Source organism: Bubalus kerabau, chromosome 11 (assembly GCF_029407905.1).
Source record: "Bubalus kerabau isolate K-KA32 ecotype Philippines breed swamp buffalo chromosome 11, PCC_UOA_SB_1v2, whole genome shotgun sequence".
Classification (NCBI taxonomy): Eukaryota; Metazoa; Chordata; class Mammalia; order Artiodactyla; family Bovidae; genus Bubalus; species Bubalus kerabau.
Genome location: NC_073634.1, coordinates 50,571,941 through 50,599,409, shown reverse-complemented (window position 1 = coordinate 50,599,409; position 27,469 = coordinate 50,571,941). Strand labels below are relative to the sequence as shown.

The following is a 27,469-nucleotide window of genomic DNA, read 5'->3' as shown; positions in this document are numbered from 1 at the left end:
TATCCAGGGACGCAAAACAAGGTGCAAAAATTTCATGGTCTAAAGATGTTGTAATCATACAGCGTTTGTTGTCCTATCACTGTGGAATTATGTTAGAAATCAATATCAAAAGATATTTGAAAAATAACCGACATGTTTTCAAGTGCAGTATGACATTTACCAAGAGAGATCTTTGACTAAGCCATTGAAAGCCTCTATAAAGTTAAAAAGACTGAAAACACATAGAAGGTAATTGCAGAGAAAAAAACATTTAAATGAGAAATTAATACCAGAATGAGAAATTAATATCAAAGGTACTTAAAAAACCCCATTATTTGGAAATTAAATGTCCACTTTTAAGTCCCATCCCAGGGGTCTGATTCAGGAAGTTGTTGGGGGGTGCCTGAGACTCTGCATTTCTAGCCAGGTCCCAGGTGATGCCGAGGCCGCCAATTTCGGGCCACACTTTGAGAACGACTGTGATACATCATGCTTCTCCCCCTCTGCCCCCAACCCCAGCCCCATCTGGGCTAAAAGAGGGAGATCTAACCAGCAGCAACCTCTGGGATTGAGATGAGAAAAGACTTTCAAGTCACACTAACTGGGTTTTGATTTTCCTGTTGGCTTTTTAGTCCCTGTGTGAAGTTTGTTAAGTTACCTAACTCCTCTGAGCCTCTGAGAAGTCCCTAGAAAATGCAGATGCTAAGACCAGCTTCATAGAGTTGCTGAGACTATAACTATCAACCCACTCGGCACATAGCAGGAGCGCGGCTAATAACAGTTATACTGAGTCTGGCACACAGGAGTTTCTTTTTTGTTTCTACTTCTCCATCAGGCCTCTGGCCTCCTGGGTCAGGATGCTCAAAACCCTGGAGCCTGACTGTGTTCATTAGAAATGAATCCTAAAGGTATCACCAGCCTGATGAAGAGGCCGTGGCAATCCTAGAGCCTCCAATGGAGCAGCAGGAAGGCAGCAGACAAAAAGGCAGAGGAGACAGCTGGGTGCAGAAGGACTGCCTGGAGTTTAACCCCTTAGTGCCCCATGGCAGTGCACCCTAATCCCTGACAGCTGTAGGCTCTGGGGTCTGTCACGTGGGAGGAAGCACCTGGCTCCTGGGTCCCTACCTGTCGCAGCAGGGCCAGCTGCCTGGCGCACAAGTGCTGGGGCTGGGGTTTGATCTTGCATGGAGCCTGGCAGCTTGCTGATGGGACCGCCAGCATCTGTTCAATAGACTGGGTGCATGCCTGTTTCAATCTGCTCACCTGACTTCTGCCTATGTTCCCTCTCTCCTGGGGGGCTGCCAGAGGGTCCCTAATGGCAGGCTGGCTCCTTCCTGCCCAACCTCCAGAGAGAGACTCATGGGCATGTCCCAATGTGCCCACATCCTTAGCCACTGTATGTCCTTTAACTTGGCTTGGAGTTTCACTCCTTCAGGGGCCACCCCATAGACCTGTGCAAGAACCTCTCCAATTTTGAACCAGTCCATTGTTCCATGTCTGGTTCTAACTGTTGCTTCTTGACCTGCATACAGGTTTCTCAGGAGGCAGGTAAGGTGTGCACACATTAAAGTGCTTGTTCTGAAACTGGATTTGTAATAGCTGGTATTCATAATTCTCTTTTTCCACTGTCCATTCCATACTCCATCCTCCTTGGGCAAATACCTTGGGTGGTTGAGATTCCTTGCTTAGGAGGATATTGTTGCTGTTGTTGCTCAGTTGCTCAGTCGTGTTTGACTCTGTGCGACCCTGTGGACTGTAGCCCGCCAGGCTCCTCTGTGCATGGGATTCTCTAGCCAAGAATACTGGAGTGGGTTTCCATTTCCTACTCTAGGGGATCTTCCTGACCCAGGGAATGAACCTGGGTCTCTTGTGTCTCCTGCATTGGCAGGCAGATTCTTTATCACTGAACCACCTGGGAAAACCCTGGGAGGGTGACCTGAACCTTTTTCTTCCTGAAGAAAGACCCTGAAGGGTCTGGGCAGATAGCAAATCTGCCTGCACTGGGCTAATGTTGTTTTCTGCTGAATTTTATCACAGCCTACAGGAGTCCTAAGAGGACCCCAGGGAAACCCCTACATTCCAGACATATTCCCCCTGACCTCCACTATGTGGCTGCAGCCTGATTACCTCTTGAGAGTCAAGAGCAATCACTCCAGACAGGACAGTGACCTCTTTTCCTGTTGATTCACTGGAGGGAGGAGGCAACGTGGCCAGGTGGCCATCCTGGCTTCCTCTTCAGTGGCCCCTGTGCCATGTCTCCTGTGGGACACCTCCGCTTGGAGACTGACACCTCTTCACCAGCAAGGCCCAGAGATGTGAAGGTGGGAAGCCAAATGCTGGCTGTGGATCAGCAGAGTTGACAATGAGAGGAACCACTCCCATCCCCTGCCCCGTGGTCCCCTGCCCCGTGGTCCCCTGCCTGAGCATCCTGGAGGACAGCAGTGTAGTGGGTCACTGATTTCTGCCACAGCTACAGGGTTTGAGAACCAGCCCATCATCTGCCTTTCATCTCTGGGCTATCTGGAAGGGAGATCTCTCTCCTGTCTGTCTCTCCCTCTCTCTGGATGGAAATCTTTACTCAAATATTGGGCAAAACTCCAGGGGCTCATGGGCCTCCTCTCACACCTGAGAACCACTTCCCTTCCTTAGTTTACCCTCATGGTCACCCTGTGATGGAGGAAAGGAAGGAAACTCAGCTCTTTTATTTTGTTTATTTTTGTTTTTTGTTGTTGTTTATTTTGTTTTCCCTTTTGTTTTTTAATTTGTTACTTTGTTTTATAAACAAAAGAGTGCTCTTGTCTCTTACATCTCCTGCATTGGCAGGCGGGTTCTTTAACTCTAGTGCCACCTGGGAAGCCCATTCAAGCAACAGGTTCACTGATGTACCTGAGGTTACCCAGCCAGCTGGGGGGCAGAGGGGTGTGGCTGTGCAGGGGAGGGAGGAGCGGTGTCTTGCTTGCAGGGCTTCTGACCCCTAACTTGGCAGTATCTTTCTAGACAACAAAGGACTTCACTGCTTCTGGAACTTTTGCCATCAATAATAATAACAACATTTGCTGACAATATGTGGTTCAGGACCCCATAGTCTCTCTCTCTCTCATTTTCTTTGGCTGTGCTAGTTCTTTGTTTCACGCACAGACTTAGTTGCTGCGCAGCACGTGGGATCTTATTTACCCAGGGATCTTCTCTTGCCTTGGAAGACTGATTCTTAACCACTGAACCACCAGGGAAGTCCCTGGATTGCATAGTCTGATTTTGCACAACCAGGTGTCTCCTTTTCCCGACACCTCCCTCAGCTGGTGAGTCATGAACTAGATTTTCTTCCCGGCCTGGCCTTGTAGTGTAGTCAGAGGTGTGAGAGATTTGAAGTCAGAGTCTCCTCCAACTTTCCGTGGGTGAACTTTGGGGAATCCCTTTGCTTCTCTGAGAGTGGATATTTGTCCATAAAAATGACAGAGATGGTGCCGTCTTCATTAAAGGGATTTGGAAAAACTGAAAGGATATGGTGGATGTGAGAGGGTTTTGTAAATTTATAACTCTTGTATCAGTATGACTGCTTATTGCCAGCATGAAATGCTTGTATTGTGAGGAGCCAGTAAGTCTGCTCTGACCTGCATGTGGGGTTTGCAGAATGGAGTCATGTTGGTTCTCTTTCCAGTCTCTTGGAAAGGGGCATCTTTGGTGATGTGAGGGTCAAGTTGTACGGGGCTAATGGGCTCCAAGTTCATGTGTGCTGCTAACAATGAGAGAAAAGGGTGGGGGCAGCAGTGTTTTTTGGAACACACAATATATACCATTTCTAACATTTTTCTCATAACATCCCCAATTCAGACGTTCCTTCAACAAAACATGATTTTGTTGGGCACCTGCTCCAGGTGGGGGTCAGTGCCAGTTCAAATACATCACAGATTCTAGGAACAAAATGACAAGCTCTACAGACACCATCCCAAGTGCCAAGGAATGCAGACCTTAATGAGGAAGATGGGCTTCACACAGCATGGCCGGCTCCATTCAGGTCTCTCTTGCTGCTTTCGTAAGGGCACTGCAAGCCTTCTCCCTAAGTCCCCACCTCTCCCTTCTCCAGAGTCATCTTTCTCTCTCCCATCACTTTCTTTCATAAACTTATCATTATCTGAAGTGACATTTTTTATTTGATTAACATGCTTAGAAGCTTTTGTCTCCCTTGAGCCACTGGAACCCAAGCTCCCTGAAAGTAAGAGTATTGTTTGTCTTGTTCAATGATGTATCCTTTGGGATGAAAACAATACTTGGCCATAAACAGGTGATCAAAAACTAGTTTGGGAAGGAATGAATGGCAGAAGAAAGGGAGGCATGTTCCCTGCCCTCACAAAGCCTCTGCTGTGTCCCCTGTGGAAGTGACCCCCTTGACTAGTGGAGGAAACGGATAAGTGAGTGATGAGAGGAGGCAAGCACAGTTGGGGTTTGGTTGGCAAGGTGGTGCAGCGGGAGTTGTCAAGGCTCCCCAGAGGGAGTTGTATGCTTAGCTCTGAAGGAGTAGTGTATCAGTTTCCAGTGGTTGCTATAACCAAATATCACAAACTGGGCTGCTCAAGAGAACTACATTCCCTTATAATTCTGGAGACCAGAAGCCTAAAGTCAAGATTTCAGCATGGCCCTGCTTTTGATTAATGTTTGCATGGTATTTTGGAAATATCCCGTTTTTGTTTTTGTTTTGTTTTTGACCATAGCAAATGGTTGTAGGATCTTAGTTCCCCAACCAGGGATCAAACCTGCACCCTTGGCAGTAAAAGCACAGAGTCCTAACCATTGGACTGCCAAAGAATTCCCAGGGTATTGTTCTATATTCGACCTACCTACATCATTATATTTGAAGTGAGTTTCTTGTAGATAGCGTATAGTTGGGTCATATATTTTTTTAATCCCCTGGATCAATCTCCTTTTTAACTGGTGTATTCAGACCACTTACATTTATTGTAATTATTGATATATTAGGGCTTATGAATCATTTTTTTGTTTTTTGCTTATTCCCTCTGTTTTCCATTCTTCTATGTCCTTTTTCCTGCCCCTGTATGGATTATGTGTATATATTTTTTGAATTTCGTTTTCATATATCACCAGTGTTTTTGGATGTATCTTTATGTATGGTTTTTTTTTTAGTAGTTGCTCTTCATATTACACACACATATATATGCTGCTGCTGCTAAGTCGCTTCAGTCGTGTCCAACTCTGTGCAACCCCAGAGACAGCAGCCCACCAGGCTCCCCCGTCCCTGGGATTCTCCAGGCAAGAACACTGGAATGGGTTGCCATTTCCTTCTCCAGTGCATGAAAGTGAAAAGTGAAAGTGAAGCCGCTCAGGTTGTCTACTTGAAAGTTATACAGTCGTGTCCGACTCCTAGCGACCCCATGGACTGCAGTCTACCAGGCTCCTCCGTCCATGGGATTTTCCAGGCAAGAGTACTGGAGTGGGGTGCCATCACCTTCTCCGACACACATATATACATATATGTAATATTGCAGTCTACTAGTGTAAGCATTTTATTGCTTGTTTGTGTGAAATGTAGAAATCTTATGTCCATTTAGGTCCCTTTACCTTCTTACATTTATAATTGTTTTAGATATTTACTATACATACTTTGAGAAACAGGTCATACAATGTTATAATTTTGTTTCGACCATGAAATAATTCAGAAAACTCAAGGGGAGAAGAAAATCTGCTGTATTTACTCACATTTTACTTTTCTCATATTCTTTCATCTTTCTTGATGTTCTAAGAGTCTTTTCTTTGTAGAGAACATAGTTAAGCTATCTCCTAAGGCAGGTCTGCTGGTGACAAATTCTCTTAGTTTTTCTTCGTCTGAGAATGTCTTAATATCCCTTGTATTATTGAATGATATTTCTGTGGACATAGAATTCTGAGTTTTCTTTCATCATTGTAGATGAGAAATCTGTTGTTGAAGGTGCCATTTCTCGCTTGATATTTTCAATATTTTTCTTTGCTTTTAGTTTTCAAAAGTTTAACCGTGATGAGTCTTGGCATAAACTTCTTTGGGTTTGTACTGTTTGGGGTTTAATCAGTTTCTTGAATCTGTTTATGTCTTTTGCCAAATTTGGGACAACGTCAGACATTATTCTGTAGAATGTGTTTCAGCCCCTACCCTCTCGTCTTGTGGTTCCAGTGACATCAGATGCTAAATCTTTTGTTATTGTTCAGGAATCTTAGGGATTCCTGAAATTCTGTTCTTTTTCCGTCTATTTTCTCTGTGTTGTTCATATTAGATAATTTATTTTATCTTGAAGTTTACTAATTTTTTTTTCCTTTGTCACAGCACTATGCTATTGAGTCCATCTAGTGATTTTTTTTCTTTTCTTTTATTTTGTTTTTAAATTTCCATTTGGTTCTTCATTATATACATCTTCTACTTCTTTGCTGAAGCATTTTTCATTTGCTTCAAGTATGCTTCCAACTGCTTGTTAACACAAGCACATGTGTGCTCAGTCATGTCCGACTCTTTGTGACTCTGTGGACTGTAGCCCGCCAGGCTCCTCTATCCATGGAATTTTCCAGGCAAGAATACTGAAGTGGGTTGCCGTTTCTTCCTCCAGGAGATCTTCCCCTACCCAGGGGTTAAACCTACATCTCCTGCATCTCCTGCATTGGCAGGCAAATTCTTTACCACTGAGCCACCAGGGAAGCCCAATTTGTATAATTAAGTCCAGGGTTTTTAGCTATACTAGAAAGAGGAAGAACCCAATCCAGTGTTCTTGCCTGGATAATCCCAGGGACGGGGGAGCCTGGTGGGCTGCCATCTATGGGGTCGCACAGAGTCGGACATGACTGAAGCAACTTAGCAGCAGCAGCAGAAAGAGGAAGAAATCAGCCTATTCCATCTTTACTGAAACCAGAAATCTCTATATCATAACCTTAAAGAATTACTGTCAGTTTTTTCCAGCTTTGCTGCTGCTGTTAAGTCACTTCAGTCATGTCCGACTCTGTGCCACCCCATAGACAGCAGCCCACCAGGCTTCCCCGTCCCTGGGATTCTCCAGGCAAGAACACTGGAGTGGGTTGCCATTTCCTTCTCCAATGCATGAAAGTGAAAAGTGAAAGTGAAGTCGCTCAGTCGTGTCCGACTCTTTGCGACCCCATGGACTGCCGCCTACCAGGCTCCTCCATCCATAGGATTTTCCAGGCAAGTGTACTGGAGTGGGATGCCATTGCCTTCTCCTTTTTCCAGCTTTAGTGAGATATAATTGATATAGGTTAGCTTTTATTAAGTGTAATAATGAGACTATTAAAAAAAATAGTCATTCTAGAAGTACATTCTGAAATATATACATATGAATAATACTTGGAACTTGTTGCAAAATAATTCAGTGGGGTGGAGGTTGGTAGGGATATAGATGAAACAGTAGTGTTCAAAAATTGAAAATTGTTGAAGTTGAATGATTCATTCAAAATTGGGATTTATTCTATATCAGCTTGACTCAATAGAAATTTAAGGTGAGCCATATACATAATTTAAAATATTTTAGGTACATTTAAAAAGGAATGGAGGTAGGACTTCTGTTGTGGTTCAGTGGCTAAGACTCTGTGCTCCCAATGCAGGGGCCCAGGTTCGATCCCTGGTCAGGGACAGAGATCCCACATGGCACAACTACACATCTGCATGCTGCAACTAAGACCTCATACAGCCAAATAAATATTTAAGGGAAAGAAAGACAAAGGAATGGGGCTTCTCTGGTGGCTCAGTGATAAGGAATCCACCTGCCAGTACAGGAGACACAGGTAAGATCCCTGATCAAGGAAGACTCCATAGGCCTTGGAGCAACTAAGCCCATATACCACAACTATTAAGCCTGTGCTCTAGAGCCAGGGAATCTCGACTACTGAGTCCCTGTGATGAAACTACTGAAGCTCACATGCTCTAGAGCCCGTGTTCTGTAGCAGAGAAGCCACCACAATAGAATCCTGTGCACCGCAATGAAGAGTAGCACCTGCTCACCAAAACTAGAGAAAAGTCTGCACAACAACAAAGACCCAGCACAGCCAAAAATAAATAAATAAAATTATTTTAAAAATAAAAAGGAATGAAGTGTGTTATTAGTTATAGTAATACAGTTTATTTGCTCCACCATACCAAATGTGATTAATATAAAAATTATTAATGAGATATTTTATGTTTTTTAAAAACTAATTCTTTGAAATTGGTGGGTTTTTTACTCTTACAGAACATCTCATTTCCGACTAGTCATGTTTCAAGTGCTCCATAGCCACATGTGGTTAGTGGCTGTGGAATCAAACAATACAGTTTTATATTCTCTTCTTTTGTTAATATTTGGAATTTTCATAATGAAAAGTATTAAAAAAAAATCTAGGTCTGAATTCAAACCTCATTTTCTTGACACCTACCCTCTCGCATTCCTGGCAGCCTTGCCCTGTAATTCAGGGGTTTCTTGGGCCTTGCCTAGTAAAAGGTGACAGACATAGATCTTGGAGGAAGCATCGCCACCCTCTGGTTTCTTTGCTGCTGCTCCTTGCATGATCCATCATCCAGCGCTATCCCCGCTGTGATTTTGAAGGTCAGATAAGGCAGATCCAGGTGCTGGTTACCCTTCAGCACCTAATACAATACTCAACACATAGTTCATGCTCCATAGACATTTGCTAAGTAAATAAGTGTCAAGAGGTGATAAGAGATCCTACATATCGTAAAGTGGGTGACAGTAGAAGGATATTGAACACTTGGAATGTGTTAGGCAGAGTCACAGGTGTTGTCTTATTGAACTCTTGCTAAAATATGTGCCTCAAGTATTACCATTGTCACCCTGAAGATAAGAAGATAATTCAGTGCCTGAGTAACTAATCAGTAAGTGTTAAACCCACACTTCTAATTCAGATCTGCTTGACACCAAAGCCACATCACACCATCTCCCAGGAATTTGCCCAACAGCTAGAATGAAATGCAGGAATGGACCAATTTTCCATAATGATGGGCCCTCTTATGCCTTACTTTTCCCCAAGGAGACTTCTACAGGCTTGTGGTGGGCAGAATATTGGGTCCCAAAGATGTCCATGTGCTAATCCCCCAGAACCTGTGAATATGTTAGGTTAGATGACAAAGCAGAATTAAGGTGCAGATGGAATTAAGGTTGCTAATCAACTGACCTTAAAATAGGGAGATGGTGCTGTGCTTAGTCACTCAGTCATGTCCGACTCTTTGCAACCCCATGGACTGTGTAGCCCACTAGGCTTCTCTGTCAATGGGGATTCTCCAGGCAAGAACGCTGGAATGGGTTGCCATGCTGTCCTCCAGGGGATCTTCCAAATTCAGGGATTGAATCCAGGTCTCCCACGTTGCAGGCAGACCCTTCACCATCTAAGCCCCCAGGGAAGCCCTAAAATAGAGAGATTATCCTGCATTATCCAAAGTGTTAATCATTCAGTAGTGTCCAACTCTTTGGTACCCCATAGACTGTAACCTGCCAGGCTCCTCTTTCTATGGGATTCTCCAGGCAAGAATACTGAAGTGGGTTGCCATTTCCTTCTCCAGGGGATCTTCCCTACCCAGGGATTGAACCTGGGTCTCCTGCGTTGCTGGAAGATATTTTACCATCTGAGCCACCAAGAAAGTCCTTGGCAGTGTTTGATTTAAATTCCTGCAATGATCTGACATGTATACCACCATTGTGTCCACTTGGCACAACACAGAGCTGTCTGCCTCCTCTTGGGACAGAATCATTCTTTCCCCTGCAGAGCTGTGTAGGGCGGGAGAAAGGATTTTGTAACCAGTGTCAGGAGACCTGGTCTCATGTTCTAGAATCACGTGACCCAACCACCTATCCATTATGCTCCCTTGTGGTAAAATGGGGATGATTATAATAGCATCCATCTCACAGGATTCCAAGTTTATTTTTAACTCACAAACACTTAGAGTTAGTATAACAGTGATTAATTATTACTGAGTGCTTAATGCTGCAGATATAGTGCTAAGCATTTGACCTACTATTTAACTTAATCCTCAGGACAAGTCTATTATATAGTTAAGGAAATCAGGCAAGCAGGAATTTTTTTGAAGATAGGAATACTGTGAGCTGACTATGCCCATGCATCCTCTGCCTTTTTGTTCTGATCTACTTTGCTTCAGTTAAGAAACCATGCAAAGAATTGATCTGTGTACAATTAATTCACCTATAGTGAATTGATTACTGGTAGAATTTACCTGTAGAAGTTATAACCAAGAAATAAATCTGACATCGACTAAAATAGAACACATGTGTGCCCAGCTGTGTCTGACTCTTTGCGACTCCATGGACTGTAGCCCACCAGGCTCCTCTGTCCATAGGATTCTCCATGCAAGAATACTGGAGCGGGTTGCCATTTCCTCCTCCTGGAGATATTCCTGACTCAGGGATCAAGCCCTTAGTTTCCTGCATTGGCAAGTGGATTCTTTACTACTAGCGCCACCTGGGAAGCCCCCAAACAGTAAACTCTAAAAACTGAACCATAACACTGAAAAAAAAACAAAAATAACTCCTCTGTTTTCTTCTACTGCAACACTTTTCACAGAATGCTTCATTTCTGGTCACCAAATAAGTGGATTTTCCACCAAGCAATTCTGTAACCCCTACAGAACAGGGATCTGCAATACCTACAACTTGGTGTTCTGCAGTTCAATTTAATATTGATGCTAACTGGAATTAGTGCAGACTCCCCAGGTGAAGGGCTCAGTCCCACAAGCCTGCCTCCTTCCAACTTCAAACACTGGTCACAAGTGGTGGGTCCCCATGTCTCCCATAACTTGCAAGCCAAGGTCCAGAAGGATTCTGAGCACAGGAGCATCTGTCCCCATGGGGTCAATGTTCACCCTTCTCCTGTCACATGGATGTTTCTTGTTTGCCAAACGCTATCCTTTGGAGTTTTTATAGAGGATTTAAAAAAAAATTAATTGTGTATTTATTTTTGGCTGTGCTGGGTGTTCATTGTTGCATGTAGGCTTTCTCTAGTTGCAACAAGCGGGGGCTACTCTCTAGTTGCAGTGCTGAGACTTGTGTCTTCCCTTATTGTAGGGCACAGGCTCTAGGGAGTGGGCTCACTAGCTGTGGCACACAGGCTTATTTGTCCCGTGACATGTGGAATCTTCCTGGATCAGGAATCAAACCCATGTCCCCAGCACTCGTAGGCAGACTCTTAACCATTAGACCACCAGGGACGTCTCTATAAAGGCTTTATTATATAGGCATGGTTGCTTAAATCACTGGCCACTGATGATTAATTCAATAACTGGCTTCTTTCCTCTCTCAGAGATAGGAGGAGAGGCTGAACTTGCAACCCTGTAATCACTCTATTGGCTCCTCTGGCAACCAGCCCCCATCTGTGGTTATCTAGGGGCTTTCTAAAAATTATCTTATTAACATAAACTCAGATGTGGTTGAGGGGCGGTTGTTATCACAAATAAAAGATATCTATTTATCTTTAGATCTCTGAAGCTATTTTAGGAACTGAGGATAAAACCCAAGTATTAAAACAAAAGACGCTCTTAATTGCCCTGATAACTTAGGAAATTACAAGGGTATGATGACTAAATATATTTTAGTCTTATTGCTTATGTTGCTTATTATATCATAAAGTCACACACATCTTGTGGGTAAACATCAGAACTGCAAAAATTTGATCCAAGAAAAATTAGTCTATGTAAGAATGTTCAACATGTGCTTAAACTGTCAACAGATAAAGCCATATATGGTGAAATTTGTTATGGATTAAAAACTGACAGGAGAATTAAACTTTCCTGGCAAAACTGAAAAATTTAGACTCTCACTAGGACAATTAGATTTTGTAAAAATAAAATCACAAAACACAGATGATAATATTAGAAGATGTGGTCAGTATGATTCAATTTGACAAAAACAAACTCCTGATTGAAAAGCAAGTCATCTTTCATTGTTAAATTTTATAGTATAAACAGAAAAAACATGATCCTGATTAATTTTTTTCAATAAAATAAAAATGGAAATAAGAAGGAAAACTGTATACCTGTGTTATAAGCAGATAGGGTAGGGGGGTGCCTGGAGAAAGAGAACCAGGTGCACTTCCTTTATTTTAATTTTTATTTATTTATTTACTTATTTTTGACCGTGCTGGGTCTTTGTTGCTGTGTGCAGGTTTTCTCTAGTTGTGGTGCACAGGTTTCTTACTGCAGAGGCTTCTCTTCCTGCAGAGCACGGACTCTAGGGTGCAAGGACTCAGTAGTCGTGGGCTTAGTCGCCCTGTGGCACGTGGGATCTTCCTGGACCAGGGATTGAATCCATGTCCCCTGCACTGGCAGGCAGACTCTTAACCACTGGACCTCCAGAGAAGTCAAAAGCATGGCTTTCTTGACATTTGTTGTTCAGTCACTAAGTTGTGTCTGACTCTTTGTGACCCCATGGACTGCAGCATACCAGGCTTCTCTGTCCTTCACTATTTCCCCGAATTTGCTGAAACTCATGTCGATTGAGTCAGTGATGCCATCCAAACCATCTCACCCTCTGTCACCTTCTTCTCCTTGACACATGAGAAGCCATTTTTGGCTTAAGGCATTTTGTGACCTAAGCCTGGCCACAGTGTTTGCCCTTGAACAGGTCTCAATAATTAGGGACCTTAGGGGAAGAGAGACAATGCAGGAACAAAGGAAAAGCCTTGAAGAAACAATAGTTCAGTGATAAAAGAGTACTAGTTCCTCCTCAAGGGACATACATCACAATCTGATACTTATCTTTGAGTTCTCAGGGAAACTCCACCCAGGTGGAGAATGGAATGATGATGTTGATCTTTTCTGATCCTCGTGACTTCAGTCAACTACAGTTTGAATTCTGGCAACCTTTGCCCCAATTCTATGCTAAATTCTCCTCTGCTCAAGCCCCTTCATGAATATGCATGTACCCTTAGCTTACAACTTCCCCAATTTAGATATTCTGGGAGACACTGCTTTGGGAAAGATCCCACAGCAAGTAAGTTCTCCTTACTTTCTGTGAGTAATAAATCCTTCCTTCTCCCCATCTTTGACTTGGTTGTGTCTTGGCCTGACACCCTACAAAGAGGTGAGCCCAGTTTCCAGGTGACAGCAGCGGGTCCCTGTAGCTTTCTGACCTCTGGATTGTGACCTGCAGAGGCAGCCCAACCAAAATGTAGATGCTGGCCCCAGGCTTTACTCCTCACTCCAAATACCTCATTCTCTGCAATAAACCAATTTTTCTTGAAATCTCTAAAGTGTTTTTATTTTCCTTTTTGCACTGAACCCCAGAAGAAATATCATTGTATTGACCTGAAGTTATTTGGACTCTGGATCTAGATACACAAAATTTAAAAAATAGAATCATACCAACATTAATACACCTCAAGAGCATTTTCAGGAGCAAATTTCATTAAGCTAAGTTAATGAATCAATTTTCTAGATCAATTTTCTATACAGTGCTGTTAGTGTTGGTTGCTCAGTCATGTCCCACTCTATGTGACCCCATGTCAGGCTCCTCTGTCCATGGAATTCTTCAGGCAAGAATATTGGAGTGGGTTGCCACTTCCTTCTCCAGGGGATCTTCCTGACCCAGGGATTGAACTTGCATTTCCTCTGTCTCCTGCTTTGGCAGGTGGGTTCTTTACCACTATCACCTGAAAACTGGGTTCACCTCTGTAGGTGTCAGGCCAAGACACAACCAAGCCAAAGATGGGGAGAAGGAAGGATTTATTATTCACAGCAAGTAAGGAGAACTTACTTGCTGTGGGATCTTTCCCAAAGCAGTGTCTCCCAGAACATCTAAATTGGAGAAGTTTTAAGCTAAGGGCATGTGCATATTCATGAAGGTGTTTGAGCAGAGGAGATTTCAGCATAGAATTGGGACAAAGGTTGATAGAGTTCAAGCTGTAGTTGACTGAAGTCACGAGTATCAGACAAGGTCAACATCATCATTCCCTCCTCCATTTGGGTGGAGTTGCCTGCAGAACTCAAAGGTAAGTATCAGACTGTGATGTATGTTCTTTCAGGAGGAACTAGGACTCTGTTTTATCACTCAACTATTGTTTCTTGACTGCTTTTCCTTTGCTCCTGCATTCTTTTGTTCCCTTAAAATTGTTAATCACCAAGACTTGTTCAAGGACAAGCATTAAGGCCAGGATTCAGTTCAGTTCAGTTCAGTTGCTCAGTCATGTCCGACTCTTTGCAACCCCATGACTGCAGCACACCAGGCTTCCCTGTCCATCACCAACTCCCAGAGCTTGCTCAAACTCATGAGCATCGAGTCAGTGATGCCATTCAACCATCTCATTCTCAGTTGTCCCTGTCTCCTCCTGCCTTCAATCTTTCCCAGCATCAGGGTCTTTTCCTTTGAGTCAATTTTTCACATCACATGGCCAAAGTATTGGAGTTTCAGGCTTCAGCATCAGTCCTTCTAAATAATATTCAGGACTGATTTCCTTTAGGATGGACTGGTTGGATCTCCTTGCAGTCCAAGGGACTCTCAGGAGTCTTCTCCAACACCACAGTTCAAAAGCATCAATTCTTCCATGCTCAGCTTTCTTTATAGTCCAACTGTCACATCCATACATGACTACTGGGAAAAACCATAGCTTTGACTAGACAGACCTTTGTTGGCAAAGCAATGTCTCTGCTTTATAATATACTGTCTAAGTTGGTCATAGCTTGTCTTCCAAGGAGCAAGAATCTTTTAATTTCATGGCTGCAGTCACCATCTGAAAGTGATTTTGGAGCCCCCAAAAATAAAGTCTCTCACTGTTTCCATTGTTGCCATTGCAGAGAAGCAACAGTTAGAACAGGACATGGAACAACAGACTGGTTCCAAATTGGGAAAGAAGTACATCAAGGCTGTATATTGTCACCCTGCTTATTTAACTTATATGCAGATTACATCATGCAAAATGCTGGGCTGGATGAAGCACAAGCTGGAATCAAGATTGCAGGGAAAAATATCAATAATCTCAGATATGCAGATGGTACCACTCTTATGACAGAAAACAAAGAAGAACTAAAGAGTCTCTTGATGAAAGTGAAAGAGGAGAGTGAAAAAGTTGGCTTAAAACTCAACATTCAGAAAACTAAGATCATGGCATCCGGTCCCATCACTTCTTGGCAAATAGATGGGGAAACAATGGAAACAGTGAGAGGCCAGGATTAGATCATGAAATGCCTTAGGCCAAAAATGACTTTTCTTCTGTCAAGAAAGCCATGTGTGGTTCTCTTTCACAGGGGCCCTCACCCCATCTGCTTACAGAGCTGCCAGCACAGCTGACATAAGAGGATAGGAATCTAGCAGCCACTGTAAAACAACATCTGCAGAAGTTTATTCTTCTGTCCCTGGTGCTGGATGGAGGATGTCTCTGCCTTGCTTCAAAATCTCTTGCAGTTTGATCCATTGGCAGAACCTGAACCTTAATAATATCCTTGCTGGCAAAGGAATCTGGGAAACACAGCTCTCAGGTTTGAGTCTGCAGTGTACTTAAGAGGCTAGAAGTGGGAGGGAATGGATGCTGGTTGCCTTTAAACAATATCCAGCTTTGCAGAGGAGTTGTGATGGTTCTTTTCATGTGTCAACTTCTCTGGGTCGTGTGTCACCCTTGTCTTTATATTTGGTTGTTGTTTGGTTGCTAGGTCATGTCCAACTTTTCTTGCAAGCCCGTGGACTGTAACCTTCCAGGTTCCTCTGTCCATGGGATTTCCCAGACAAGAATACTGGAGTGGGTTGCCATTTCCTTCTCCAGGGTATCTTCCTGACTCCAAGATTGAAACCGAATCTCCTGCATTGCAGGCAGACTCTTTATCAATGAGCCACAAGGCAAGCTTTACATCTCCGTACATAATGAATATATTTGTTCTGCAGCACCCTAACTAATAAAAGAGTCAAAGCACCTTGTGTCCTGAGAAGAGTCTTAAAGAGGTTAACTTGAATCCCATTGTGTGAGTCACTGGAAATGCAAAGCTGGGTGGGGACAGCACCTCCCCTTCCAGAGCTCGCAGGATGGAGGGAACACACACAGAGACAGTTTCCTCTGTTGGAAGAGTGCAGTTTCCTCAGTTCAGTCTCACTGCAACAAAGATTTGAAATGACAGATCAGTGTTATAGCTTGGTTACAGCTCAGAGTTTTATTTGGTAGAGGATAGTACACCCCCAAGTCATGAGGGCAGGCTGACCCTGGAGGAGAGACCTCAACTCATCTTGTCTGCTTTATACTTTTTGTCTCCTCCCCCGACCCCAGCTTGCCCTATGCAAATTAGGGCTTGCCTCCATCATCAGTCAGGAAGGGTGCATGTTTGTTTCACCTGAGGTTCCCACTCAGGACCACGGATTGTTCCTTTGTTCCCCTTTCTCGTGCTTTATCTCATTCTTTGTCTTTTAGCTGCTGCCCATTTGGACTCCTTTTTCTATTCTAACTACCTAACGCCCTTAAAGTATGGTCATGTTTGCAAAGAAAACTAAACTCACAGTGAAGTAGTAGGGGAGGAATGATTCACATGGCCTGGAGAGTTGGAGTCAAGAAAAGGTTTGAGGATCAATAATCTTTATTTTTGGTGTTGAAAGGTGGCTGCAGTGACTTCCCTGGTGGTCCAGTGGCTAAGATTCTGAGTTCCCAATGCAGGGAGCCTGGGTTCAATCCCTAGTCAGGGAACTAGACCTCACATGCTGCAACTACGAATTCATAAGCCGTGACTATAGATCCCATGTGCCACCAAGTAAGACCCAGCACAGCCAAACAAATAAAAAAAAAATGTTTTTTTAAAAAGGTGACTGCGTTCACATGGTGGGGAAAACCAGGACTTATTCAGAAGAGAAAACAGCCTAAACAAGGCCTGGCAATACTTTCTGCATTTGGAAACACCTGTGGCTCTGAGTACAGGGGTACCTTGTTTTATTCCACTTTGTAGATATCTTTTTTTTTTTTTAATGGAAGGTTTGTGACAACCCTGTGTTGAGCAAGTCTATTGGCACCATTTTTATAACAGCATTTTGTCACTTTGGGTCTATATCATGTTTTGGTAATTCTCACAGTATTTCTACACTTTTTTAGGGTTTCCCCGGTGGCTCAGATAGTGAAGAATCCGCCTGCAATGTGAGAGACCTGGATTCAAAACCTGGGTTTAGAAGATCTCCTGGGAAGGGAATGGCTACCCACTCCAGTATTCTTGCCTGGAAAATTTCATGGACAGAGAGGAGCCTAGGGGTGGCACAGTCCATGGGGTTGCAAAGAATTGGACAAGACTGGGTGATTAACACTTTCACGTTCAAACTTTTTCATTATTATTACATTTGTGAGGGTGATCTGTGATATTGATCTTTGATGTGACTATTGTAATTGTTTTGAAGCCATGAACCACGCCCATATAAGGAGTGAACTTAATGGATGGATGTTGTGTGTGTTCTGACTGTTCCATTGGCTGGTCATTGTCCCTTTCTCTCCCTCTCTCTGGGCCTTTCTGTTCCCTGAGACACAACAGTATTGAAATTAGGCCATTTCATAACCCTTTAAAGGCCTTTAAGTTTTCAAGTGAAAGGAAGAGTCATACATCTCTCACTTCAAAGCAAAAGCTAGCAATGACTAAGCTTAGTGAGGAAGGTATGTTGAAAGCCATGATAGTCCAAAAGCTAGGCCTCATGGGCTAAAGGAAAAGTTATTGAAGGAAATGAAAAGCATTGCTCCAGTGAGCACACAAATGATAAGAAAGTAAAACAGCCTTATTGCTGATGTGGAAGAAGTTTTAGTGGTCTGGATAGAAGATCAAACCAGCTCTAACATTCCCTTAAAGTGAAAGTGAAAGTGAAGTCGCTCAGTCATGTCCGACTCTTTGGGACCCTGTGGACTGTAGTCCACCGGGCTCCTCCGCCCATGGGATTCTCCAGGCAAGAATACTGGAGTGGGTTGCCATTTCCTTCTCCAGGGGATCTTCCCAACCCAGGGATCGAACCCAGGTTTCCTGTATTGCAGGCAGACACTTTAACCTCTGAGCCACCAGGGAAGCCCAACATTCCCTTAAGTCAAGGCCTAATCCAGAGAAAGGCCCTATTGCTCTTCAGTTCTGTGAAGGCTGAGAGTGGTGGGGAAGCTGCAGAAGAAAAGTGTGAAACTAGCAGAGGTTGGTCCATGAGGTTTAAGGAGAGATGACTGACATCTCTGTAATGTAAAAGTACAAAGTGAAGCAACCAGTGCTGATGTAGAAGTTGCAGCCAGTTATCCATAAGATCTAGCTCAGATCATTAATGAAGGTGGCTATGCTAAACAACAGGTACTCCATGTAGATGAAACAGCCTTCTGTTGGAAGAAGATGCCATCTAAGACTTTCATAGCTAGAGAGCAGTCAGTGGGCTAGAGAGTCAATGCCTGGCTTCAATGCTTCAAAGGGGCTGACTCTCTTATTAGGGAATAATGCAGGTGGGAATAATGAGGCTAATGCTCATTTATTGATTTCCCAAAATCCTAGGGCCCTTAATAATTATGCTAAATCTGCTCTGCTTGTGCTTTATAAGTAGAACAAAACCTAAATAGAACAACACTCAGACAGTACATCTGTTTGAAACATGGTTTATTGAATATTTTAAGCCCACTGTTGAGATCTACTGCTAAGAAAAAAAAAAAAAAAGATTCCTTTCAAAATATTCTGGCTCATTGACAATGCACCTGATCAGCCAAGAGCTCTTCTGGAAATGCATAATGAGATAAATTTTGTTTTCCTACCTGCTAATACAACATCCACTCTGCAAGGAGTTATTTCTACTTCTGAGTCTTATTAGTTAGGAAATACATTTCATAATGCTGTGGATGCCAGAGATAGTGATGGATCTGGGCAGAATCATTGGAAAACCTACTGGACCTGGAGAGGGTAATGGCAACTCACTCCAGTATTCTTGCCTGGGAATTCCTACAGACAGAGGAGCCTGGTGGGCTACAAACCATGGGGTCACAAAGAGTTGGACATGATTTAGCAACTAAACAACAATAGCAATATATATTATTTTATTCATGTGGAATAAGTTCTTAAAACCAGAGTTGATGGGTTAAGGAGCCTATGTATTGGTTATTTTGGTAGATATTATAAAATTTATTCTCCATTTGAAGTTGTTTATTTTTGGCATTTTGATAGAGGAAAATACATGTTGGTGCTTTTTCTCTTATCATAAATATTTTAATCTTTATCTTATTTTGGATGAGTTGAATATATATTAATATGTTTAAGAGCAAAAAAAAAAAAGCCTACTAGAAAGGATGAACTCTTCTTGACTCTGTTAAGAACATTTGTGATTCGTGGGAAGAGGTCAAACTATCAACACGAATAGGAGTTTGGAAGAAGTTGATTCCAATCCTTACAGATGACTTTGAGGGATTCAAGACTTCAGTAGAGGAAGTAACTGCAGCTGTGATGAAAATACTAAGAGAATTAGAAGTGGAAACTGAAGATGTGACTAAATTGCTGCAATCTCATAAGAACACTTGAACAGATGAGGAACTGCTTCTAGGAAATGAGAAAAGAAAGTGGTTTCTTGAGATGGAAACTACTCCCAATGCAGATGCTGTGAAGACCGTTGAAATGATAACAAAGGATTTGGAATATTACATGAACTTATTGATGAAAAAGTGGCAGGGTTTGTGAGGACTGACTTCAACTTTCAGAGAAGTTCTCCTGTGGGTAAAACACTATTGGAAAGCAATGCATGCTACAGAGAAATCATTCATGAAAATAAGAGTCAATTGATGTGGCAAATTCATTGTTGTCTTATTTTAAGAAGATGTCACAGCCAGCCTAGCCTTCAGCAACCACCATCCTGATCAGTTAGCAGCCACCAACATCAAGACAAGACCCTCCACCAGCAAAAAAATTATGATTTTTTGAAGGCTCAGATGATGGTTAACATTTTATAGCAATAAAGATTTTTTCAATTAAGGTATGTACCTTAGTTTTTAGACATAATGCTTTTGTACACATCATACAACAGTCTACTAACAGAACTTTAAAAAATAACTTTATTTTTGGCTGTGCTGAGTCTTCACTGCTGTGCGGGCTTTTCTCTAGTTTCAGCGAGTGGAGGCTACTCTCTAGTTGCAGTGCTAGGGTTTCTCATTGTGGTGGCTTCTCTTGTTGCAGAGCATGAGCTCCAGGGCACAGGGGCTGCACTAGTTCTGGCACGTGGGCTCCGTAGTTGTGGTTCCCCGGCTCTAGAGCGCAGGCTCAGTAGTTGGGGCGCACGGGCTTAGCTGCTCCGAGGCATGTGGGGTCTTCCTGGATCAGGGATTGAAGCCGTGTCTCCTGCATTGACAGGCGGATTCTTTACCAATAAGAACAGGGAAAGTGTGTTAGTCACTCAGTAGTGTCCTCTTTGCGACCCCATGGACTGTGGCCCACCAGGCTCCTCTGTCCATGGAATTCTCTAGGCAAGAATACTGGAGCTATTCCCTTCTCCAGGGATCCAACCTGCATCTCCTGCATTACAGGCAGATTCTTTAAATCTGAGCCACCAGGGAAGCAGAAACCCAACGTAACTTTTGAAATGCACTGGGAAACCAAAAAATCCGTGGGACTTGCTTGATTACAATATCCATTTTATTGCGGTGGCCTCAGAGGTGTGTCTGTAGTCATGGCCTTAGGTGCTCAGGTGCTGTGTGGTCGGAAAAGATGCAGCACAGTTGGCAGGCCAGATCGTGACTGACGAGTGTCCCTGTTAACCACCAGCAGTGGAAGGGAGCAGGAGGGTGGCACGTGGGGGCCCCTTGGGAACTCAGTAATGTAGGGCTTGGGGAGCAGTGCTGGGATCAGGAAACAGGCTGGAGAGAATCTTCTAAGCCAGGATCTCCAGGGGAATGACTTCACAGGGTTGACTCCAGTATCTTCCTCCCTGACAGACATTCAGTCTTTTAGTGCAGTTAATCCATCTTCTAATACCACTTTCTGCTTATTGCCTCTCATATTCTAAACTTCCAACAAGTAAATAATTTTCTCATTTTCCAGTTCCAAATCCATCCACCAAATTAGCAGTTCCTTGGGTGTGGCTGTCCCAGCTGGCACAGCACTGAAACATGGGTTGAATTTTTTTTCCATGGATCATTTATAGCTCTAAGCAGATCCTATAGGTGACCAGGCCCTGACCCTGGCTGGCTCAAAGTCCCCACTGATTTCATGTGACCAGACGTTCAAAAATTCTGAAGAAAAACAGGCTTAATTGTAACTGAAAAATGAAGGTAAAACAGATCATTCAAGGTGATGACTGCAGAGAACAGAGCCCACTAAGGCCATTCACCATCAAAAACCCTGGGAGGTAGGTATGATTATGCCCATTTTACAGATGACACATCTGAGTCCTACTTAGGTAGAAAGTGGTCTAACCCTCCTTTGCTTCCAAGTCTAATGCTCTTCCCAGTAATCTACATGGCAACCCCCACATGTGGTAGCTCTTGTTCCCTGTCTTCTTTGATGCTTTATTCTTGGAAGAAAATCCAAATAGGGACACTTTTGATGGTGATCAGGGCTTCCCTGATGGCTCAGCTGGTAAAGAATCCACCTGAAATGTGGGAGATCTGGGTTCGATCCCTGGGTTGGGGAGATCCCCTGGAGAAGGGAATGGCTACCCACTCCAGTATTCTGGCCTAGAGAATTTCATGGACTGTACAGTCCATGGGGTTGCAAAGAGTCAGACATGACTGAGCGACTTTCACGTTCACTTTTGATGGTGACAGATAGTAAAACGTCAGGACAGTAGATGTAAACCTGTCTCAGTCAAACTGGGCTGTAAGGTCACTCTGTAGTAAGCAGAGTTTGATATGCATGGGGGGAAAAAAGATGCGTGCATGTCAATTACCTGAAAAAGGTATGAGATGATTTGTCCTCGGAACAACCTGGGGAGAGGATACAGACTCGCTCCAGACACCCCAGGGAAGGGCCCCCTGCATCACATACTGCTTCCAAACCAGTGGTTTGAGATCATATATGGAAAGATTCTGCCAGGATGCCAAGCTTCCTGCCCGGCAGCCCCCTCCCTCGCTCAGATTGCTTCTTCTCCCTGCTGTAATCTTCATTAATATTCTGGTCTGAACTGCGTCCTGAAAGGAGGCAGCAGGAAGCTCTGCCTGGATTAGCCAGGCAGAGTGAGACTCTCAGGGGACAAAAGACATCCAAATCTCACAGGTGTGGGCTGAATCCCAAGTCTGCTTGGCAGGAGCAGAGCTCCAGAGGTTTCCAGGGATACCTACATCCTCTCTCTCTCTCACACACACACACACACACACACATACACAGTCACACACTCAAGCACAAAATTTCCCCTTTAAGTTTGAGAAGTCAGTTGCACAAGAACGTAATGGAGAATATCAAACCTCATTGGAAAACACATGGAGGGTCCCACCTCATTCCTTGTATAACTTGAGCTGTCTGGGTGATATGTTTGCTAAAAACAGTAATTCCAGGACTTCCCTGGTGGTCAAATGGTTAAGAATCCACCTTCCAATGCAGTGGATATAGGTTCGGTCCCTGGCCTGGGGAATTAAGATCCCATAGGCTGCCAGGCATCTAAGTCTGTTCTCTGGATCCCAGGTGCCAAAACTAGAGAGCCTGAGTGCTACAACTAGAGCACCAGAATGAAGAGCCATGGGCTGCAACCAAGGCTGGAGGCAGCCACATTAAAAAATAAAAACAAAAACAAACCCCCCCAAAACCCCAAACAGTAGTGCCATCAAAGGAACCGTCCTAAGATTTGGCATCATGAAACCTAGGTTAGGTTTCTGTCTTTGATGCCTTTATCTGCGTCAGTCTGAGAAAGTTAGCTTAGTTCTCTGAGATGCAGTTTCATCATTTATAAAATGAGAAAAATATTCAGCTCACTGATTGTTGAAGGATCCACTGGCCACACCTGTAAGAATACATGATAAATTCTAGTATTAACTCATGTGTGTGATGCGATGATGAGGATGATAATGATAAAAGATAGTGCTGGGGTATTCCCTGGTAGTCCAGTGGTTAGAATTCCCAGCTTTCACTACTGAGAGCTCAGGTTCAGTTGCTATTTGGAGAGCAAGACTTCCCTCATAGCTCAGTTGGTAAAGAATCCATCTGCAATGCAGGAGACACTGGTTTAATTCCTGGGTTGGGAAGCTCTGCTGGAGAAGGGATAGGCTACCCACTCCAGGATTCTTGGGCTTCCCTGTGGCTCAGCTGGTAAAGAATCTGCCTGTAATGCGAGAGATCTGGGTTCGATCCCTGTTGGGAAGAGCCCCTGGAGAAGGGAAAGGCTACCCACTCCAGTATTCTGGACTGGAGAGTTCCATGGACTGTTTAGTAGATGGAATCGCAAAGAGTCAGACCTGACTGTGTGACTTTCACTTTCACTTTGGGGAGCTAAGACCCTACGAGCTGAATGGTACAATAGAAAAAAAAAAAAGAGTTGATGACTAAAGATGATGGTGAGGAAGCTGTTGGTGATGATGATAATAAAAGATAATGGTGTTGATGGCAATGATGAAGATGATGATGGAGAGACAGGTGAAAATGCTAAGGGTTGGGGAACCACTTGAGTGTCGTTTTCAGACAGTTGAAGAACTTTCAGAAGTACGAAGAGTAGGTAAATCTGTTTGACTCTAGATGAACACAGGGAGGGAAAGCCTACATTTCTTGAGCGCTTGGTGTGTTCCGGGGTTGCCAAGAGCTGTCACAATCTTCCATTGCTTCACCATCACGGTGACTCTGCCAAGTCTCCACATCAGTCTTAGCAAAGGCAAAGTGATTTGCCCAAAGTCATACAGGCTAAAAAGCATGGCAGAACCCAGCTTGACTTTGAATTGGTTTTGTAAACTCTTAATCTTTATATTTGGGCTTCCCAGGTAGCAGTAGTGATAAAGAATCCACCTACTAATACAGGAGACATAAGAGGAATGGGTTTGATCCTTGGGTCGGGAAGATCCCCTGGAGGAGAAAATGACAACCCACTCCAGTATTCTTGCCTGGGAAATTCCATGGACAGAGGATCATGGTGGGCTACAGTCCATGGGGTCGCAAAGAGTCAGACATGACTGAGCAACTGAGCATAATCTTTATATTCATCACTTCCTCACATAAGGAAGACTGTTTTTCATGCCAGCAGAATGAGTATGCTCAAGAGGAATAAGAAAAACATCACTGGAGTATCCAGAAGCTATTCCAACATCCACTTAGGAGGGCTATCACCTGGCAGGTTGAGCCAGATCACCTTCTGATGCTGTCAGCTCTGTGACTTTAGAACATAGATGTATGCATATGTCCATAATGCCCTACTGACACTCTGTACTCCCTGGACTGACTGGTTGCTTTCATCCTTTTGGCAGTATAAGATGATGGTTAAGATCAGAGATTCTGGAGTCACAGCGATCTGGGAGCAGGTCCCAGCTTCATATTGTATAGACAGATATGGAAAGGCCCAGAGAGGGTATGAGACTTGCCCAAGGATGCATAGTGACTCAGGCAGCAACACCTGGTGCAGAATCCAGGTGTCCATTCATCACTTTCTTCCCTAAGAGTCCAAACCCTCCTTCACTGATGTCAGTAGATGATGTCTGCACTGCCTCTCAAAGGACACACTGACACATTTACCTCCCTCCTTACCTAACCAGTGGGTTCATGGTCACATGGGTGCCCAGACACCCTATGGATTCCATCTGCTTCAAATAGCTCATCATTGGCTTGGCTCCTTTCTCTGAATCAACCAGAATCCTGGGAAACTGACAAGGGTGCTCCTCTGAAGGCAGACAGTAGTATGTGTGTGTGTGTGTTGCTGAGATTGTGGTGGCAACTGGTCTACCCAGGTGATCTTATTGACATGTCAACCACAGCTGGGCAGAGTAAGTGGGCTGGGGATAATTATCTCTTGTTGACAGATGAAGTCACTGAGGTTCTCTGGGGTTATGTACCTGTCCCTCCCCTTTGTGGAGCTCGGTTTCTTCCCCTGATCCTAAGGTCTTTTTCAGCTCTAACAATCGATGCCTTTATAATTTGCCCAAGTTTACAAAACTATTTAGAAGCAAGGTCAAAACTAAGAAAGAAGTCTTGGGTCTCCTGGATCAGAAATCCTTTTAATGCTAATTGTATTAGTTTTGTTGTTTAGTCGGTAAGTCAAGTCTGACTCTTTTTGTGACCCTGTGGATTGTAGCCTGCCAGACTCCTCTGTCCATGGGATTTTCCAGGGAAGAATACTGGAGTGGGTCACCATTTCCTTTTCTGAAAGATCTTCCTGATCCAGGAATAGAACCCATGTCTCCTGCATTGGTAGGTGGATTCTTTACCACTGAGCTGCCTGGGCTTTGTTTAGGGCTGCTGTAAAAAAGTCGCAAAATGGACGCCTTAAAATAAGAGAAAGTTTTCTTCTCATAGTTCTAAAGGCTAGAAGTTTGAAATCAAGATGTTAGCAGGGCCATGTTCCTTCTTCAACCTCAAGACAAAGGTCCTTCTTGCCTCTTCCAGCTTCTGGTAGCTCCAGGGTTTCAATGGCTTGTGCCAGAATCACTCCAATTACTGTCTCTGTCTTTGTACGGCCACCTTCCCTCTAGGTTTGTGTCTTCACACGGGGTTCTCCACCCTGTGTACATCCGTGTCCAAATTTCTCCTTCGCATAAGGACATCTGCCATATTGAATTAGGGTCCATCCAAATGCCCTCATCTTAGATTGATTACATCTACAAAGACCCTATTTCCAAATAATGTCACATTCATGGGTACTGGGAGTTAGGACTCCAGCATAACTTTGAGGGGACTCAATTCAACCCATGACACTAATAATAACTCACCTTGAAAAAAAGATTTCTTTCTACATGGATTATCTCACTTAATATAAAATAGGCATTATTGAGACTGAAGATGGTGGCCATGTGGGAAGGTAGCTCTGGGGTTTCGATTGTCAGACATGTGGGTGCCATTCCTTGGGACATTTCTGCTTCTGCATACCTTATACCATGCTCTTGCTGTCACCCAGCATGCATGCTACTGTAAGGGCACAGCTGTTATCAATGGAGCATTCAAAGAACTAAGCCTTGATGACTTTATTTTTTTTTTTTTTTTACAGTTTTATTTTTAAAAGCTTTTATTGGAATATAGTTGATTTACAATATTGCATTAATTTCTGCTGTATAGCAAAGTGAATCAGTTATAGATATTATATATATATATATCTCCACTCTTTAAAAGATTCTTTCCCCATATAGGCCATTACAGAGTATTGAGTCGAGTTCCCTGTGCTCTACAGTAGGTCCTTATTAGGGCACTAGTGTTTTGTTTTTTTTTTAAATTTTATTTTATTTTTAAACTTTACATAATTGTATTAGTTTTGCCAAATATCAAAATGAATCCACCACAGGTATACATGTGTTCCCCATCCTGAACCCTCCTCCCTCCTCCCTCCCCATTCCATCCCTCTGGACTTTATATTTTTTTAATAAATTAATTAATCAATTTTTGGCTGTGCTGGGTCTTCATTGCTGCTCGTGAGCTTTCTCTACTTGTAGCAGCAGGGCCTACTGTTCATTTCAGTGCATGAGCTTAGTTGACCAGCAGCAGGTGGAATCTTTCCAGAGCAGGGATTGAACCCATGTCCCCTGCATTTGCAGGCAGATTCCTAACCACTAACCACCAGGGAAGTCCAAGCCTTGATGACTTTAAGGGGAAATATTTGGTGCTCTTCTATCCTTCAGATTTCACCTTTGTGTGTCCTATAGAAATTACTGCTTTTAGTGACAAAGCCAATGAATTTCATAATGTAGAATCATTGCAGTGTCACGTAGATTCCCACTTCAGCCACCTGGCCCAGATAAATACATTGAGGAAGAATGGTAGTTTGGGCCACATGAACATCATGCTCTTGTCAGATGTGACTAAACAAACTTCCCGAGATTAGGGTGTACTATTTGTTAGAAGGTTCTGTTCTTGCACTAAGAGGTCTCTTCATAATTGACCCCAATGGAGTCATCAAGCCTTCGAGTGTCAATGATCTCCCAGTGGGCCCAAGCGTGGGAGAGACCCTAGCTTGGTGAAGGCATTCCAGTTTGTGGAATCCCATTGAGAAGTTTGCCTAGCCAGCTGGACACTGGATTCTCCTATAATCCAACTCCATCTGATTGCTTCCAAGAAATACTTTGAGAAGGTTAATCAGTAGACCATCCCATGTACGCCTGTAGCTTGTCACACCAGAAAAGAACTTTAAGCATTTCAAAGAATATTGTTTATAGAAGGCAAAAATTAAATCACACTTGTAGTCACAAATATTACTCTATATGTTCTGTTTTTATAGCATGACCTAGGTTTCTTTTGAGGGGGCTTCCCAGGTGGTGCTAGTGGTAAAGAACCCACCTGCCAGTGCAGGAGACATAAGAGATTTGGGTTCCATCCTTGGGTCGGGAGGATCCTTTGGAGAAGGGTATGACTACCCACTCCAGTATTCTTGCCTGGAGAATCCCGTGGACCGAGGAGCCTAGTGGGCTGCAGTCCCTAGGGTTGCAAAGAGTCAGACACAAATGAAGT

At 43.5% G+C, this 27,469-nt stretch overlaps 1 pseudogene; it reads left to right on the top strand.

The window, feature by feature from the left end:
* The first annotated feature begins 20,939 nt into the window (after positions 1-20,939).
* LOC129622436 (thioredoxin-dependent peroxide reductase, mitochondrial-like) lies at positions 20,940-27,104 on the top strand (annotated as a pseudogene).
* Positions 27,105-27,469: the final 365 nt, after the last annotated feature.